We start from the raw sequence: 18,399 nt of genomic DNA, 5'->3' as shown, positions 1-18,399 counted from the left end.
GTAGAACTTTAAGGAAAATGATTTGTGATAGATTTATTTTTAGTAAATGTGTTAAATATTATAAATTTCCTTTTAGAAGAGAAAGGAAAATGTGGAGGGGGGGAAAGGGGAGGGAGGCGAGAGGAGGAGACCACTGAACAATGTATATATATATATATATACATATGCATGGAAATGTCATTGTGAAACCCCTTAATTTGTACAATTAATCCATTACCAAACAATGCATCACTAAAGTAAAAATAAAAAGCATGGGTCATTTTTGAATATTAATGTTGTATGAAACATTAATGTATTACTTAGCAAACACTAAAACCATCCAGAGTAGGGCGAAAACATTCCTTTTCAGTATTTTTTAATTGCATTTCCCAGGTGTGCCATGTTCTATTTTTTTATTGATTCTTTGTAAATTTCACATTGTGCACTCCAGATCCCCCTCATCTCCCCATCCCTTCACATGTTCTTTGCCCTCAGAGTATGTCACACAGCATAGACTCTTTTGTGCATATATCTTTACTTGCAAATGTTCATTACAATGAGTCATGAGTCTTGTTCGAGGCCTGGTTACTGATACACTATCAATACTGAACGTTCAAGGTGACTCCTCTCGGATAGCTCCTTGTTGCCCTGTGTCTTGGAGATCCTGCAGCTTTGAATCTGTAGGGTTGCCCTTCCATGCACTCCAGCAATTCATATATGGGGTAGATTTGGCAGTGGGCCAACTCATAGTCCTAGATCTGTGCCTGGGTGGTATCTGAGTTGATCATTCCCTCAGGTCTTCCTCGCCCATGAGGGCTAGCTCTCCAGCTTGCCACAGGTAACAAAGGATTTGCGGGGGAGGGGGGTGGTGTGCATCCCTCCCCCACACCGCTGAACTGCAGACAGGAGCAGGCCAGCACTCCCAGCCTCAGGACCTCAGGGCCAGCTCGTCCAGGTCCTTACCACCAGGGTCAACTCTACTATGTTGCATGGGTAAGGTGCAGGACCTACTCTCTCAAGTGCTACAGCCAGTGAGGTGTGGGGCCAGTTCTACACAGCCCTTGAATATGGACATAGTTCCAGGCAGCAGCCCAGACCAGGGACATCCACTTGTACATTGCAGTACAATGCTGTACATTTGTGCTGTGGGTGACCACGTGCGGAATGGAGCCCCTGGATGTCTTCTTCCTACCCCCTTGTGGGGGCTGTGTTCTATTTTTAACCCTCATTCAATGTAAAACATTTTTCAACTTCCCTGGATACTTAACTCTCAGACCTATAAATTACATAGAAGTATGTACTTTATTAGTGAATCATATGTTAATTATTATCATTAATTAAGGCCATATGCTTATTTATCATATGATATGATATTAATCATGATCATATAATTAATGATCTCTTTGTTGGTAACATTTTAAACTCTGTTAAGCCCATGACTGTTATGTATGTATGTATGTATGTATATAATGTATGCATGAACTTAGCTATTTGTTCTTATTCTTATTTTTATTTTATTTTTTCGAGACAGGGTTTCTCTGTGTAGCTCTGGCTGTTCTGGAACTCACTCTGTAGACCAGGCTAGTCTCGAACTCAGAAATCCACCTGCCTCTGCCTCCCAAGTGCTAGGATTAAAGGCATGTGCCACCAACGCCCAGCTTGTTCTTATTTTTAGTAATAATTCCACCTAAGTATTTAGATCTCTTGTTTAATGTATGCATATTTAAAATTGCACTTTTGGAAAGAATCAATCCCTTTATAAATATGGACGATCTGAGTATCTCTTATAATATTCTTTGTTATAGCATGAGTCCAGCTTATATCAATTGAGTTATTCCAGCTGTTTGTGTTCAGCATTCTCATACTATGTAACTTTCCATTTTTTTACTTTCTAATTGGTTTGTCTTTATGTTTAAAGTGGATGCTGTATAGGTAGTGTGATGGTTTGAATGAGAATGGTTTCCAGAAGCTCATAGATTTGAACGCTTGGTCACCAGGGAGTGGCACTATTAGGAGGTGTGGCCTTGGAGTAAGTGTGGCTGTATTGGAGTAACTGTGTCACTGAGGGTGGGCTTTGAGGTTCCAAAGACTCAAACCAGGCCCAGTGTCACTTTCTCTTCCTGCTGCCCACAAATCTAGATGTAGAATTCTCAACTACTTCTGCAGCACAATGTCAGCCTATTTATTGTCATGCCCCCAGCTGTGATAATAATGGACTGAACCTCTGAACCTGTAAGCCAGCCCCAATTAAGTGTTGTCCTTTGTAAGAGTTATCTTGGTTGTACTGTCTCTTCACAGCAATAGACCATTGACTAAGAGAGGTAGCTTATAGTTTATATAGGTAATTTGTGTTTTTATGTATTCTGACAATCATTTGCTGTAGCTTTTATTAGTTCTTTTTATCATATTATCCCCATCCCCCACCTCATTCCAGATCTCTTCCCCCTCTCTTATACTTCTTTAAAAAAAATGTTGAACCCATCAACTGCCAAGAATAGCTGGGGGAAGAAGAGGTGGTCTTCCCCAGGGAAGAAAGAGAACATCAATTGGCTGTCCAGTGTCAACAGGTCAGCCATGAAAACATATGTGAAAATAACATTATACAGACTGAGCAGGCTATACTTAGAAATATGTGTATATACATATATAAATATATGTGCAATTACAATGAAAATGGAATCAATGAATTTGAAAAAAAGCAAGGAGGAGCACACAGGTGTGTTTGGAGGGAGGAAAGGAAAGAGAGAAATGTTGTAATAGTACTATAATCTCTAAAGTAAATGAAAAATAAAAAAGAAACAGATTTTAATTTAAAAGCAGAAAACTATTTAGTGGACTGTAATTACCTTAACATATATGAAATAAGATTGAAGAAATGGTTTTATGTCCATGTGGGATGATGAAGTTATTTTTAGGTGGTATGATTTAGTGTTATTAAGGACATGTCTACTAAATCATTGAATAAATGTTTGGTGGAGTGTATATGTATCAAGCATTGTGGTAAGTACTTGTGATGAGATATAATGCTAAGTTAAACCATATAGCAGAATGGTTGAGAGAATGGACCCTGAAACTAGATCCTCTGAGTCTGAATTCTGCCTCAGTTGGCTTGGCTAAGATTTTTTTATCTTCTGGGTCTCAACTTCCTCAATATGTACAACAATCATAATGTTATGTGGACTATTTTAAAAAGTTGAATTAATATTTGTAAAATGAGAATTTGCTTGACAGATAGTAAAAATATGTATATGTTAAACAATAAATACTTGGACCATCTATTTCTCAATGAACTCAGAATGGGGGAAAGTTGATTTAACAACAACAACAACAATAATAATAATAATGATAACAATAAACCTATGCTAGCAAATGTAAACTCCAACAGTGGTCACTGCTACAAAAGAGATTGATATGGTGCTTGGAATATTTATTTTATAAGAATTTGACCAGGCAAGGCATCCCTAAGGACATGATATTCAAGCTAACGATAGTTAGAAATATATTAGGAAAAACCCATGCTTTGACAAGGACCATAATGAATGACATTTTGCTTCCTGTCTTACTAACTAAGCACTCGGTTTAATGAGGCCGTGGCCCAAGTCTCCAAGGTCTGTATTCCTCATTATGCCTGGTAAGTTTGGGATAACCCCATATAAGTTTCAAGAACATGTCTGGTGATATTTATAATGAGCAAGAACAACTCTTCTGGAGGCTCATTCTCCTCTTTCCCAGACTGCCTCAAAACTGGAGAACTCTTTACAAACTGTACAAAGGGTATTTGAGAGTGTTAAAATATTCTGTCTAGAAGGCAAGGCCACTGAAGGGAAAGAACAGTTCGGATGATGAATGTAACTCTCTTTGTTAAGATTTTTGGCTGCTGTATCATGTCAAAAGCATTTGCTCCACAGACTCAGCCCTGGGAATTGAGAGAACGGCTGAGAAGAGGACAACATGGGCTGAGGTTCCTTGTGCTACCTCATGTTCAATTCTGAAACCCACGATCCTCTGGAGGGGCATTCCTTACAAACCAAGGTCTCTATTTCATCACTTGCAGCTAACGGCTCATAATCATCAGCCACCTGCAATGATTTTATTTCCAGGGTTCTTTCTCTTGTCAACTACAGATCAGGAAACAAATGTATGAAAGCGGATATCTTTTTTCCTCTTTCAAAGTAGCAGCAGCTGACATCATTTGCAGAGTGAAACTGCTGAAAGCCTTGAACAATTCATTTCCAGGCATTTTCTGAGGAATATTTCCATCCCATGTAGAGATGTGTACCAATCCATCCTCAGGTCTCATCCATATTTGCTTGATCTCTTGATATTTTAAGTTGTGTCTACTGATTTGTATGGAACCAAGTAAAAATGAACAGCACATCAGTTAGAATAAGATTCACTGTTGGCAATCACTGTCACACACCGAAGAATTTAACAAGCAGTAGTATGATGTATGTCTCACTGGAGAGAGAGAGGGGCTTGATTTAAGTAAGCCTTACTTTTCTTGTCTAATCTCTTGCTCTCTTTGTATTTCTCAGCTTCACTTCCTTGGCAAGGGCTGCATTCTTAGGTAGATTCTCACTCTTTCTGCAAATTCACATCTAACTGCCACTTCCCAGGCTACAGTACTATCTTCACTTATGTTAAACATTGAAACCATTTCTCCAGTCTTTCAAACCAGTTTTAATATTAAAACCTCGGGAACAGCTTTAGTCATATGACCACTTCAAGCTAATAATCTCACCCAAGGAATGAAATGACTGGCCTAGGTTATTTTCATATTGCAGAATTATATATGTTCCCCACATGTATTTAATGTGTTTTTAAATTGCATTTTGATGTTTTCTGTGCACAGTTCTTAAGAGGCAAAATAGAAATGTGTGATAGAAATACAAACAATAAATGTCTATGTAAAATTCTGTCTAATTTGTACTACCCTGTCAGGAGCAAAGGCATTTTCTTTTTTTTTTTCTTTTTTTTCTCTTTTCTTTTTTTTCTTTCTTTATTTTTTTAAATTTTTTCTCAAATCACAATTAATTCACACAGGGGTATAAACACAGAAAGGCAGGATGTGGGGAAGGGAATGACACTGGAGTGTGGGTGCTCAGGGGGAATACAGATATCTTCAGAACCGGGTATCGGCTGGGTGAAGGTTCAGGGGACAAGTCACCATGACTCTGCCTATGACTCGCTTGTCCCCATCTAAGCTGGTATTATCTGCCAAGGCTACCTATTTACAAGGTCCATGACCACTCAGGCTTATAACTTTCCACAAAAGCTGCCCGTTGCCATTAGCTTACAGCCATCTGTTTCAATGTTTTTCCACTGAGACCCAGGACTTGGTGTTAGTATACATGCATGACAGGCCCACTGCTGATTTTAGCCCTATGGCTGATTTTAGGCCTACAGTGTGTAAGCAGGGCTGCCCCTGACATCTCCTCCCTTCTCTAAGTACAGAAGGGCTGTGGCAATTCTAAACTTGCGAAGGCGGGGATAGAGGCCTGACCTCCAGTATTTGAAGGGGACCTTGTAATGGCTCCAGTCCCCCTGTCGTTGTTCAGTGAGGCATGAGGGCCATACCCGTCCTGATGTCTTTTTCCTGGAGAGGGGATACTTTTGACATCAACCCCTATGCAGTCAGACTTGTCCCTCAGGGAACCCAGAGAGATATTTTTATCTTTTATTGATATTTCCTTGCAGTGCTTAGCCTCGCAGCCTAAGCAAGAATTCAGATCGCCTGTCAGAGGGGGTTCTGGGTGGCCCCTCTCTGCTTGGTCTAGGGGCACAAGTCCCCCCATTTTAGGTTGGGTGGAGATGGGTTTTGGAAACACCCTGTATAAAGTAACAACCTCATCTTGAGTCTCGTGATCCTCCATAGCTAACTTCTGAGTAGGTTTTGCTACCAAATTATTTTTCTGTTGTATCACAGAGTTAGTCTGCCTATTTGAGAGCCAGGGACCAGCAGAAAAAAATCAAAAAGAACCCAAATAATGATCCCAAGATAGAAGGAAATAGGATTGGCAAACTTGGAGAGGCTGCAAATCAATTCTTGTACCACCATTCATCTGTCTCTTTCTCTCTCTGATTTTTCTTAGGCTTCACTACCTATTTCATGCTCTCTTTAACCCTCCTTGTCTTGTCTATGTAAAGGCAACCTTCTTCTTTGAGGGTTGTACACAGTCAAGAGCTGTATACAGTCTTTTCTATTGTACTAGAGTAAATCAAGTCCAAAAAGGATCTTTGCGATTTTAGGAGGTCTCTTCAGATGGCGAAACGAGGGATTTCTTCAGATTAGTGATGTCAATCTCTAGCTGTTTGATGTTCTTGTCAGTGGCCCTTCAAAGGTCTGAGTAGTATAAGTTTGGAGGCCAGCATCTGGATTAGAACTTCTAACCGCAGACATCGCGGGTGATTCATTTTTACCTGGGATGCTGCCTGAGTGAAAGTTTCTGGGAGTCCCTCTTTCTCTCGGTTTACTGGGGTTGGGTAAGGAGCTGCCGCCTGTGACCTGCTCTATGCTCGGGCCCAGACCGGAAGTCCACAAAGGCATTTTAAAGAGACCATTGTTCCAACTTGTATATCTCTGACTACTGAGCAGTTGATACAACAGATCCAAGTGATTGGAATTTCCACAGGGGTCTCATACTGAAGAAGGAGAGGGATGGGACTTTTCTAACAGCCAGAATGCTCTCTTGTCTCCCTGGAAAAAAAAGATTTCACACACTACTGGCAGCTTATAGGGCAGACCATGAGACAGGGGTGTGTCAGTGATATGTCAATGTTAGGTAAGACCACACCATGACCAGGACTATTTAATTATACATACCTCTTGCTAACCTCTTACATGTTAACTTCTTGGAAGGACCTGAATACAGACTTGGGGATCACGGGGCTGCATACACCATTAATATATTGTAGCTCAGGAAACCAAATTCCAGGTTCAGTAAGTCTACACTATTAGAGACACATAACTGCAAATTTGTAGAAATCTACATTTCCTAACATCTCATGTATGCATATGTGTGTGCATAATTATGTTCAATTTATATTTTTGGTCCATAATCTCTTCCCATCAGTCTCCTCCTTCCCAATGATACAGTTTTCCTAATCTATTTACCATGTATTTGATGTTTTTAAATTGCATTTTGATGTTTTGTGTGCATGGATTCTTAATCTACATGAAAAAATTATGTCCTATTCTGTTTCTTAGTTTGTTGACTAAGATTTATACTTTTACCTTAGTCTACAATGCCATGCTTCTATTTAATTTGCTGTGCGTAGATACTGAATTCATCTACCACACTTTACCTGTCCAAAATTTCAGTGAAGGATTCCCATTGGAATTCTGTATTTTCTACCACCATAAATCCTTTCATATATGCTTTACCTTGGTTTTGTGGGGATAGATGATAGATACATGCATACAGATACACAGACAGACTCAAGAATTCTTGAGTCATATTCAGTGTGGATAAAATTATTTACTCTAAACTCAATGAGACCTTTCTTGGCCATTTAGCCTTTAAATCCCTCCTAACATTTCAAGCCCTCCCTTTCTGCTTTATTTTTTTTCTCTTTAGTTCTTATAACTGATAAAATTTACATTCAATTCATTATACTTATTATCTTTTATTTATCCTGCCTCCTTTAATTCAACGTAAGCTGCATCAGCAGGGAGTTCTATCTGGTTTATTCACTCCTTATAACCCAAGCACCTAAAATAGAACTTAGTAGATAGCATGCTCAATAAATATTCATTGTGTTAATGGAGAAATAGCAAGTTTTCCTTTGGAATTACTGAAGCAGCCACTCCATACAGAACATAAACGTATTAACATCCCATATACTCATCAATGCTTGACGCTGTCAGCTTATTAGATTTTGCCTGTGTGTGAGCTGCATATGCATGTATTTCTCTAGTGAGTTTACAAGTATCTTTATAAATTCTGGGTCTTTTTTCAAATTGTGCTCATGAAGCCAGATCTTCATTACCAAAAGTACAACAAAATACTAGTAAGATGTTCAAGCTAATACCCTGAGCTGCACAACCACAACACTAACTCAAATTGATTACCATCAGAGTTGCCCAGTGTCTAAAATGAAAGCAAATTCTCTTACCAAAGAAAACATAAGTTTGGAACAGGGTTTTTCAACCTGTGAGTATAACCCCTTTGAGGGTCAAATATCAGATATCCTGCATATCAGAGACTGTGATAAATTTTATGCTGAATGGAGCCATAGTGTGCTGGAGTGTACATTGGAAGGGAAGAAACCATGAGACAGGGGGAAGTTTCCTCACTAGCATATCGCTTGATTAAGTAGCAGTTTGCCCTAAAGACTGGAAAAGGATGGAGGCTTAATACCAACATTCATCTTCCAAAAAGCAGGAAATTCACTGTGGCTTAAAATAAGGGGAAGAAATGTGTGATAGTCACTAGCTCTTTTGATCAAATACTCTTTTCTGTCATTTTTTAATTCTAACCTCTGTTAAGATGATGGTACTTTTTAATATCCTTTATCCAAAGCAACAGCAAATGAATAGTGAACAGAAATAATGCCTACCAAATCCTGTTTGAGCATGCAATTGACAGAGCATGACATACGACTTGGTATTCTCTGATTCTTTCTGACATAGTCAGAAGCAATATAGTGAAGTAAGTCCCTATCAGACTCCTTTTTTTGTTATTGTTTGGTTGGTTTTGGTTTTGTTTCTAATTTTGTTTTTCGAATAATGATGTGCCAGTAGAACTTCCTAGACTGAAAGAGACAAGGTCATGAGGGAAATACAGTTTGTTATTTTATAGTACTCTGATTTGGGATTTATTCATTTGTTGCTGCAATATAACCTAGCCAATCCGAAGTAATGCAGAAAAAGTAGGGAGCTGAGGAATAACTGAAGAAACAAGTTTGGAGAAACAAGTCAGAGCTTGGTTACCACTACTTTCCTAGGTCATGCATTATTGAGTAGGATTAGTTGTTTGTTGTTGATTCTAGTGGCTTTTGTATGCAGAACTCATGATACCTCATGGAATATGGGAAACAGATACTCAAATCAATTACTCTGACCATCACTTCAATAAAAACACTGCTGTACTTGTTTGTGTGTGTGTGTGTGTATATGTGTGTGTATGTGTTTGTGTGTTTCAAGACAGGATTTCTCAGTGTAACCAGTCCTAGTTGTTCTGGACTTTGTAGACCAGGCTGGCCTTGAACTCACAGAGATCTGCCTGCCTCTGGCTCCAGAGTGCTAGGACTAAAGTCCATGCCCAGCTACACTGCTGTTTTTTTACTCTCTCTCTCTCTCTCTCTCTCTCTCTCTCTCTCTCTCTCTCTCTCTCTCACACACACACACACACACACACACACACACACACACACACACACACACAGAGGAAGATATATATATATAGAGAGAGATGAGATAGAGATAGAGAGAGAGGGGGGAGACAGACAGACAGACAGACAGACAGACAGATGCATACACACATGCACACACACATTTATCTAAAATAACTTTTATTTATAAAACTCCGCTACTAGCTATACGAGTGACTGAAAACCTCAGATGAAGCATAATCCGATTTGAGTATAGAACGTTTGCTCAGGATATTCTATGAAAATTAAGAGGAAATAACTAGCAGGAGTCTACATGAAAAGACAAAGATACTGGATTGGCCAAGGAATGGCAGTGGGGACAGAGAGTAGACACTATCAAACATTAGGAGCCCCATTTCATTCACATGGGAAGAGGCTAGGTAGGAAGAGTGATGTGGAACAAGGCATCATTGATAGCCTCAAGGATGGGTAGCACAAGAGGAGAAGAAAACTTAGAGAGGGGTTGGTAAAGTAATATCTGAATATATGGATTTTCATCTGTACCCAAGATAGCAAGTAATAGATTTCAGAGATCTGGGTTCAAAAAAAAAGTTGTATCCTTTAGTAGTTATAAAAACTTGGTCAAGTTATTTCATAAAGCCTCACTCTCCTGTCTAAAATGGAATGTCAAAAGATTTGGCTTTATTAGTATTGTTGGCCATATAAAATGTAAACATTTATGTGAAGAGTTCTTTTGTAAAATGTGAGTTGCTGTACATAAATAAAACGCTATCAAGGAATATTTTCATGGGTAATGAAATGGATGTGAGGGGGAAGGGAGATTTTCCAGGGAACATTTAGGAGTTTCTTGGCTGGCAGAGAGATCACTCAGCTCAGATTCTTGGTGACATCACTGTGACATTCCAGTCTCTGGGAAATGTATTTCTACAAAGAAATTCCTTCCAGTGGCTCAGTGTCATGGTGATTTAGCTGACTAGAGCAGGGGTTGAGAGAATTGGAGGGAAGCTGATTAATCCAAGACAGGGGGAAGTTAGGATGAGATCAATGCAAATGTGGCTGTGGCAGGCTGGGGAACATTTTTACTGACAAAAAAGTATTTTTTTGTCATTCATATATATATATATATATATGACAAAAAATATTTCAAATGTTATCCCCTTTCCTGGTCGTCCCCCCCAAATCCCTTATCCCATGCCCCCTCCCCTGCTTCTATGAGGGTATTCTCCCACCCACCCACCCTCCCACTCCCGCCTCCCCACCCTCGAATTCCCCTACACTGGGGCATTGAGCCTTCACAAGACCAAGTGCCTCTCCTCCCATTGATGCCCGACAAGGCCATCCTCTGCTACATATGCAGCTGGAGCCATAGTCCTTCCATGTTTACTCCTTGTTTGATGGTTTAGTCCCTGGGAGCTCTAGTTAGTTGGTATTGTTCCTCTCCTCACGGGGTTACAAACCTTTTCAGCTCCTTCAGTCCTTTCTCTAACTTCTCCATTGGAGACCTCATTGGGGACCCCGTGCTCAGTCCAATGGTTAACTGCGAGCATCCATCTCTGTATTTATCAGGCTCTGGCAGAGCCTCTCAGGAGACAGCTATATCAGGTTCCTGTCAGCATGCACTTCCTGGCAACCACAACAGTGTCTGCATTTGGTGAATACACATGGGATGGATCCCGAAGAGGGGCAGTCTCCAGTCGGCCCTTCTTCAGTCTCTGCTCCACACTTTGTCTCCTATTCCTCCTGTGAGTATTTTGCTACTCCTTCTAAGAAGGACCGAAGTACACCCCCTACTTAGGTCTTCCTTCTTCTTGAGCTTCATGTTGTCTGTGAATTGCATCTTGGGTATTCCAAGCATTTAGGCTAATATCCACTAATCAGTGAGTGCATACCATATGTGTCCTTCTGTGATTGGGTTACTATTTTTAAAATTGTTTTTACTACAGTAAATTGTGTAGAGTATAAAGTGTACAATTTTACAACTTAAGTTCAGTGGCATTATGTACAAGTATATATTTTTGCAGCCATCACCTCTATCTTACTGCAATAAATTGTGTAGAATATAAAATGTACAATTTTACAACTTAAATTCAGTGGCATTATGTACAAGCATACATTTATGCAGTCATCACCTCTATCTATGTCCAGATCATTTTCATCACCCAAACTGAATTACTCTTACCCACTAAATAATAATAACCCCCTACTTCCCATTGTAAGCCTTGGCAATCCGTAGGAACAAGAATGTAAAACTATTTATTCAAGTCTCAACTATAAATGCTCTGTATATCTATAAATTATGATTTTAATTAATTTGAAATTTCTACCTGTAACTTCTTTTGGGAATTCAGTATACTATTCTCGCTTTATCAGTGATTTTTAATTACATTGTAGTTCTTTATATAGTCTTATTACTAGCCATTAGATATATAATTTGAAAATATCTTCCATCATTTATTCATTTGCATTTTCATTCTTTTGATAGATCCTTTACTATACAAGTTTTTAATTTTTTGATGAATTCCATGCTATCTTTTGCTAACTGTAGTTTTGGTTTTATAACTCATGTCAATTCCAAAAGCATGAAATTTTCCTTTCTGTTTTCTTCTAAGAATTGTATAGTTTACTTCTTATGCTTGTGTCCCTGATCTAGATTAGGCATATTTTAATTATGTTTTTGAATAATAATTTATCTTCATTCTTTTTGCACGAGGACATCTAGACTTCTCAGGACTATTTTTTTTAAAAGATGTCTTCTCTCCCAGTGAATGATCATAAGTATCCTTGTTAAAGCTATCTTAGTCATCTTTGCAAAGGTTTATTCCTAGGGCCTCTAGTGTATTCCACTCTTTTATGTGTCCGTTCCTATGCTAGCACCACAGCCTTTGAATTAATACAAATCCAGCTTATAGTCAAATATAATCCTATACACTGGTTCAAATCCTAAAAGGTAAAGATCATTGAAGGTTACTACAGAAGCTCTTATAACTCCCTACACGGTCCTATGTCTCTGTAGTCTTATCTTCAGGCCCCATTAATCCCTTAGACTCCAGAAACATGATCTATTACCTAGTGTATCCCACTTGCTGTTCCCCTCTCACCACAAGCTCTGTCTTCCTAGTCTCTCATGGTAACACCTGATAATTTCAAAATTCATCACAATTTTTTTTGTTTGTTTGTTTTTCAAGACAGGGTTTCTCTGTGTAGCCCTGGCTGTCCTGGAACTCATCCTGTAGACTACCCTGGCCTTGAACTTAGAAATGTGCCTGCCTCTGCCTCCTGAGTGCTGGGATGAAAGGGATGCACCACCACTGCCTGGCAAGGATTACTTTCTTATTCTTTCTCCACATAACTTTCTTATTGATTCTCTGAGTGTTTCACATTATATACCCCATCAGAAAACCGCCCCAGTCCTTACATGTCTGCTCCCCCCATCAATCCCCCCTAAAGAAGTGAAACAAACAAACAAAGAAAAAAACAAAGAAGCAAAGAAGGAGGGAGTCCACTTTGTGTTATCTATATACTCACTGAAGCATGGTCACCTCTCCTCAGCCTGCCCCTTAATCAAAACTGTGTCTTTCCCCTCCCACATCCTTTCCAGAAGCTATCCCTAGTAGAGAGTTACTCTTTAGCATCTCCATCACACCTTTTTAGAGATGTTTTCACTTGCTTCCTGTATAGACTGTTATGTTTTTGGAGGGGTTTGAGATAGGAATACAGCTGTCACAGAAGCCTTCCATGTCCTTCCCTCTCAATTGTGCATCTGCAGTCATAGATTTCACTGCAAAAGTAGCTTCTTTGCTCTTCATAGTCAACAGGAGCACAGATCATGGCCCTCCATACTGTTTCTTTCAAGGTATTTTATCACAGAAACAGGAAAAAAAATCTAAGATAGCATCTCATCTGGGGAAGTCAGTGGGACTCAGTCCCTGTGGGGCATCTCTTAAACATAGCCTAGATTTGAAATAGACCATGTTCAATTGACAAGGCCAGCTCTGAGATAGAAATGAGTAGGTAGATTCTTCTGCCCATGTGGCCTACTCACTCTCCTAGGAGCCTTTTAAGCAACTGATGAAAAGCCCACTTACTGCACCATAATTATTCTGGCTGATAAGAACAGAGAGACCACTGTCTCTGTGGAGTTGGCAACCCGAGAGAAGGGGCTTTGAGCTGGCTTTATTCCAGCAGCCCAAGGCTGCTAAAGGATTGGATCATTAAGAGTTTATGGCCTTGTGGAGTTATTTTAAGCCTGTTCCATCCCTCAGTGCTAGTCTCAACTTTAAGCTCACACAGATTATTTTACTCTAACAGACTGGTTAGAGGTGAACAAAAGAGAAACTGCTACCTTTCAAGGAAGGGAAGCATGGACCTGAAAGACAGAGTTTCAGAGGAGAGAGATTGCTGACCCTAATGAGCTGTTCATTCAGCCATCACTGCCATCACCACCGCAGCGAGCTAATGGTTTTCAGGCAGCTCACTCAATAGAATATGCTTACATGGAATTAAAAACTAAAAGAACCCTATTGCTGCTCTAACCAAAGCAGAATGTACCAAGTAAATACACCAAAGGAGAAAGATAGAACCCCTCTAGGACATAGCTATTTGCTCTAGAAGCCAAGGAAATTCAAGTACTAAGTGTGAGCTGAGCTTTTCCATGCTAGAAAACCACTATTACTTAGGCCCAGAATGCTAGAATCTTTGAATTGTTTTTAGCTGTTTCATTTTTAAGTGTGTAGGGCAAGCAGTTATTTTTTGATAAAGATAGTACTTCTATCAATGACTGCTCCTAAATAATTTCAAATCTAAGTGGAAGGGCTTATGATATTTATTGTAGGTCAGAGAAGAGGTCATGGGAATAGTGATATTTTAGCACTGAGCTGACAATATTGAAAGTAGCAATGATATGATTAGTCATGGGAAGTGTATTACAATCAGAAAGAAGGTGACATAATTAAGAAACTCATGGTAGATCACTATCAAAGAGGAGCCTAGTATGGTACCAATGATGTAATGGATGAGCCTGGGTGGAAAGATTTGAGATTGAAGAGGACCAGACCAAGATGGAAAGCTACTGGAAGGTTGTTCTGCAGGTGGCTTACATGGTGTCATTTAGGTTTGTCAATAGTTATTTTTTTGAGAATTTCCTATATTTACATCATTTCCATCTCATGCTTTCTCCTTCCTGACTCTTCTCGTCCCTCTCAATCTTGGAATCTCTTTGTCTTCAATTATCACTGTTAGGTATAGATTCTTTCAGCTACTAGGTGAACAAACTAAATGGAAACAGGAGCAGAAGTGGGGATTACGGTAACCCAGGCGAGAGAGTGTGATTATTTGTGCCAGGGAGTTTACGGTAGAGAGATGAGCAGTGACAATCAAATTTAGATATCCAAACTGCCTTTGTTAATATGTTGGCTGTGTATACTATCAAAAAATAGTTCAATGTCAACAGATCACTAAAACTTACTATGGAAATCTAATTTTGTCCATCTGATCATCTCTCCTTTCCCTACGTTTCCTCTATCCTCTCAGTCTTTTGCTTCTGTGAAATTGAATTTAGGTTTTACATATAAGAACACGAAACATTTATCTTTCTGTATCTGTTTTATTTCACATGGAATAAAAATCTCCAGTTCTGTTTACATTGTCATAGATGACAGAACTTCATCCTTTTATGGATAGAGACTATTTCTTGTATATGCCATAGTTTCTTTATTCATTTCTTGTTGGATGACAATTCATTTGCTTTTATATTTTGGCTGTTAGATGATAGTCAAATGGTAAAAATAAGAATCTCAATTTTTAAATTTTCAATTTACCCTGTCAATTACACAGCATAAATAGGATTAATTTTTCTTTTGAGACATTGTACAGCTTGATGGGTAGAGTAAATAATAGGCTTTACTTTTCAAAATCATGAAGGAAGCAAATGTTCTCACCACAAAAATAAGGATTTAAAGTGCTATACATTTCTATTATTAGATTTACTTCATATTGCATTGTTAATCATAACTTTACTTGATCATTTATATACAGCTACAATTTGCCAATTTATAATTAAGTTTTAAGTTAGAGGCTGGAGAGATGGCTTGGCAATTCATACGATATACTGCTCTTGCAGAGGACTGGGGCTCAATTCCCAGCACCTACAAAGTGGTTCAAAACCAAATTTAACTCCAGGATGAGAATATCTGACATACTAACACAGAGCACATCACACACAGACATACACACATGCAAAATTAAGAATAGAAATAATTCTGAAAATTTTAAGTTAGAACACTAGATGATAGGAATAATTTTGAGACTTTTGACCTAAAGAATTGGAAAAATCAAATTATTAGCATATGAGATGGTGATGGTAGATAAGGAAGCAAATCTGAGACAAGGAGAAAGGCATGATGATTGGTTAGCTCATTTCTTTGTATTTGCCTTGATTTGGAGGCACAGGAAAATAATACATGGCACATTGAATGGTTCATGGAGAAAAATGAATGATTAGAACTCTAGAATAACTACAAGACTACTGTTTGTAGGTAGGATGGAGGGAAAAGATCTGTGATTCACTACCTACTAAAACATAGACATTACATGGTAACTAAAACTCATGTGATATACTTACAATCCAATTTCAAGGTGGCATTAGAAAGGCACTTTTGGGTAGCTATCTTTCAAATCTGGATGAATATTAGTGCCTTCGTTCAGAAACCAATAGTTTCAATGGCAATATTTTACTCTATAAAATTAATATTCCAACTTTATAACTCAATAAAGACTTTTAAAGACAAAATATAAAATCATGAAATAAACATTTTATTGTTCATATTCTTCATTTAAAACATCTTGGTCATTACTGTAGAACTATATCTATTTTTGTCTGTTTTTATCAACTTGTCTTTGGTCCTGTCTCCCAGACCCAAGATTCTCTAGGGTAGCTATGAAGTATAATAAATTCTATATACCAGAAATCTTATAATTCAAAGCCTAGTTTTGAAGGTATGGTCTGTGTATATATACTTGGCACAAGCTTGTGAAATTATATAATTTAAGTTCCAAATACATAGAAAGTTCAGTCCTTATGACTGATCACTGAAACATAGTGGAGTTCTGTAATGCTACTTTATCCAAGGCTGAAACTAAATGCCTGATAAAAGCAATTTAAGAAAGAATTTATTTTGGTTTACAGTTGAGGAGTATAGGCAATCATATCAGGAAAATCACAAAGAGTATGAGCAGCTGAAAAAATTGCATCCATAGTAAGGAAGCAGAGAGAGGTAAGTAGTGGTACTCAGCTTAGTCTCTCCTTTATATTCAGTCTGGGACCCCAGCCCATGAAATGATGACACTTACAATAGGGTAGGTCATCTCACCTAAGTCAATGCAACCTGGAAACTTCCTCACGGACAGACGCAAAATATTTGTTTCCATGGTGATGCTAAATCCCATCAACTTGATAACCAAGATTAGTCATCACAGGGTGTTGTACTGGATAAATTTGGTATGATTTTAGTTTATGAGAAGTGCTACCTATATTGAAAAGATACAGAGAAAAATATATTGCATGTTTATGTATTCCCAAAAATTAATAAATAAAATATTATAGATTCAGTTAAGTCTTTTTGTATTCTTTTCCTTTATTTAATTTTCTTCCCATAAGTAATCCAGATTTTGAAGATGACTGTGACTTTTCTTCTAGTTTTACTGAATTTGAAAGTATAGTTATGAATGGATCCCTAAACATTATATAATTTTGCTTTATGTGTTCTTACCCTTTGTATCAATAATTTAATATTAGTTTGTTTGTAAGTTAGATTCATATCCATTTTTTAAATTTAATCATTTACAATATGATTTTAACATTTTTATATAAGAAGGTACCTCACTTTTCTAAATTCTCTGTTGCAGGATATTTGATCATACTGTGAACCTCCAGATTGTGTTATTTATTGAAAAAACCATTTTACTTATGGTGTGGCTCAGCCCTTCCCACACACCTTTAATCCCTCTGGCTAGAATATGAACACACCCTTAGCACCCACCTTTAATCCTAAACAATAAAGGTAAAATTAATTTGTAGAAGGAAGCACCCATGTTTAAAAGTGGTATGTAATCGAGTGGCAGATAAAGTGACAAATCAGAGAAATATTTGATAGAAGAGTATATACTCAAGTCTTAGAAGAAGAGGAAAAAGAAGTGACTTAGGAGAAAACAGTGCAGAGAGAAACGGGGTGGGGGGCGAAGTGTGAGAGGGAACGGAGGGGGAAGGGGAGGCTAGAGAGAGAAAGTAGTCTTATGAGAGAGTTGTACAGAGACAGGTTGCAAAGAGAGAAAAAGTTAGACACAGGAGAAGACAGAATGAGCCATAGAATGAGAAGAAGCCTGAAGATTAGAGCATTAACTGCCTAAAGTTAGTACAAAGCCAGGCAGAGCAATTCAGGAGAGGCAGTGAGAACTGAGATTTAATCAATTAGCATGGAAAGATTTTAACCAGAACATCTGAGTTGAACCAACCAGCAAGAGTTCATAAAGAGCTAGAAAGGATGAGTTTATTCAGCAGTAAGTGTCAGAGGCTAAAACCATTCTAGGCCTAGATGAGACTGTACGGAGGCTAGAAGCTTCCAGGACTAAGCCTATGTTTGCAGACTGAGTCGGTAAGACACGGAGACGACAATTAATTCAGGCAAATAAAAGATACTTTAAAAATTCTGCCATTGATAATTTCTTAAGCTCACTTAACCTTTACACTATTTAAAAACTTACAAGAAGATCAGAATGTCAAATCTGAGAAGTTTAATGTTACTATTTTTGCTGAGATCCTTGAGCCATGCTCATGGAAAACTATAGAACATGTGCTAAGACAAACTCCCCTTTTTGTATTTAAAATGCTAAATGGTCCTCATTTAGCACGGTCCTCAAAATACACATCTCTTTCTGGTTGGACAAGCATTTTTTCCCCAAACCAAAAGAATGAAGCCAGGAGAATCTAAACAGTTTCCTTTTTACCTAAATGTCAACTAAAACACATTTTCAGCCATAGGCTTTCCCTGTCTGTCTTGATGGATCTTTACCAATCAGTGATGAAGTGAAACT

The sequence above is a fragment of the Grammomys surdaster genome, unplaced genomic scaffold (assembly GCF_004785775.1).
Source record: "Grammomys surdaster isolate TR1022 unplaced genomic scaffold, NIH_TR_1.0 173, whole genome shotgun sequence".
In the NCBI taxonomy this organism is placed as follows: Eukaryota; Metazoa; Chordata; class Mammalia; order Rodentia; family Muridae; genus Grammomys; species Grammomys surdaster.
The sequence above is the reverse complement of the archived record's forward strand: the minus strand, read 5'-3'. Positions refer to the sequence as shown.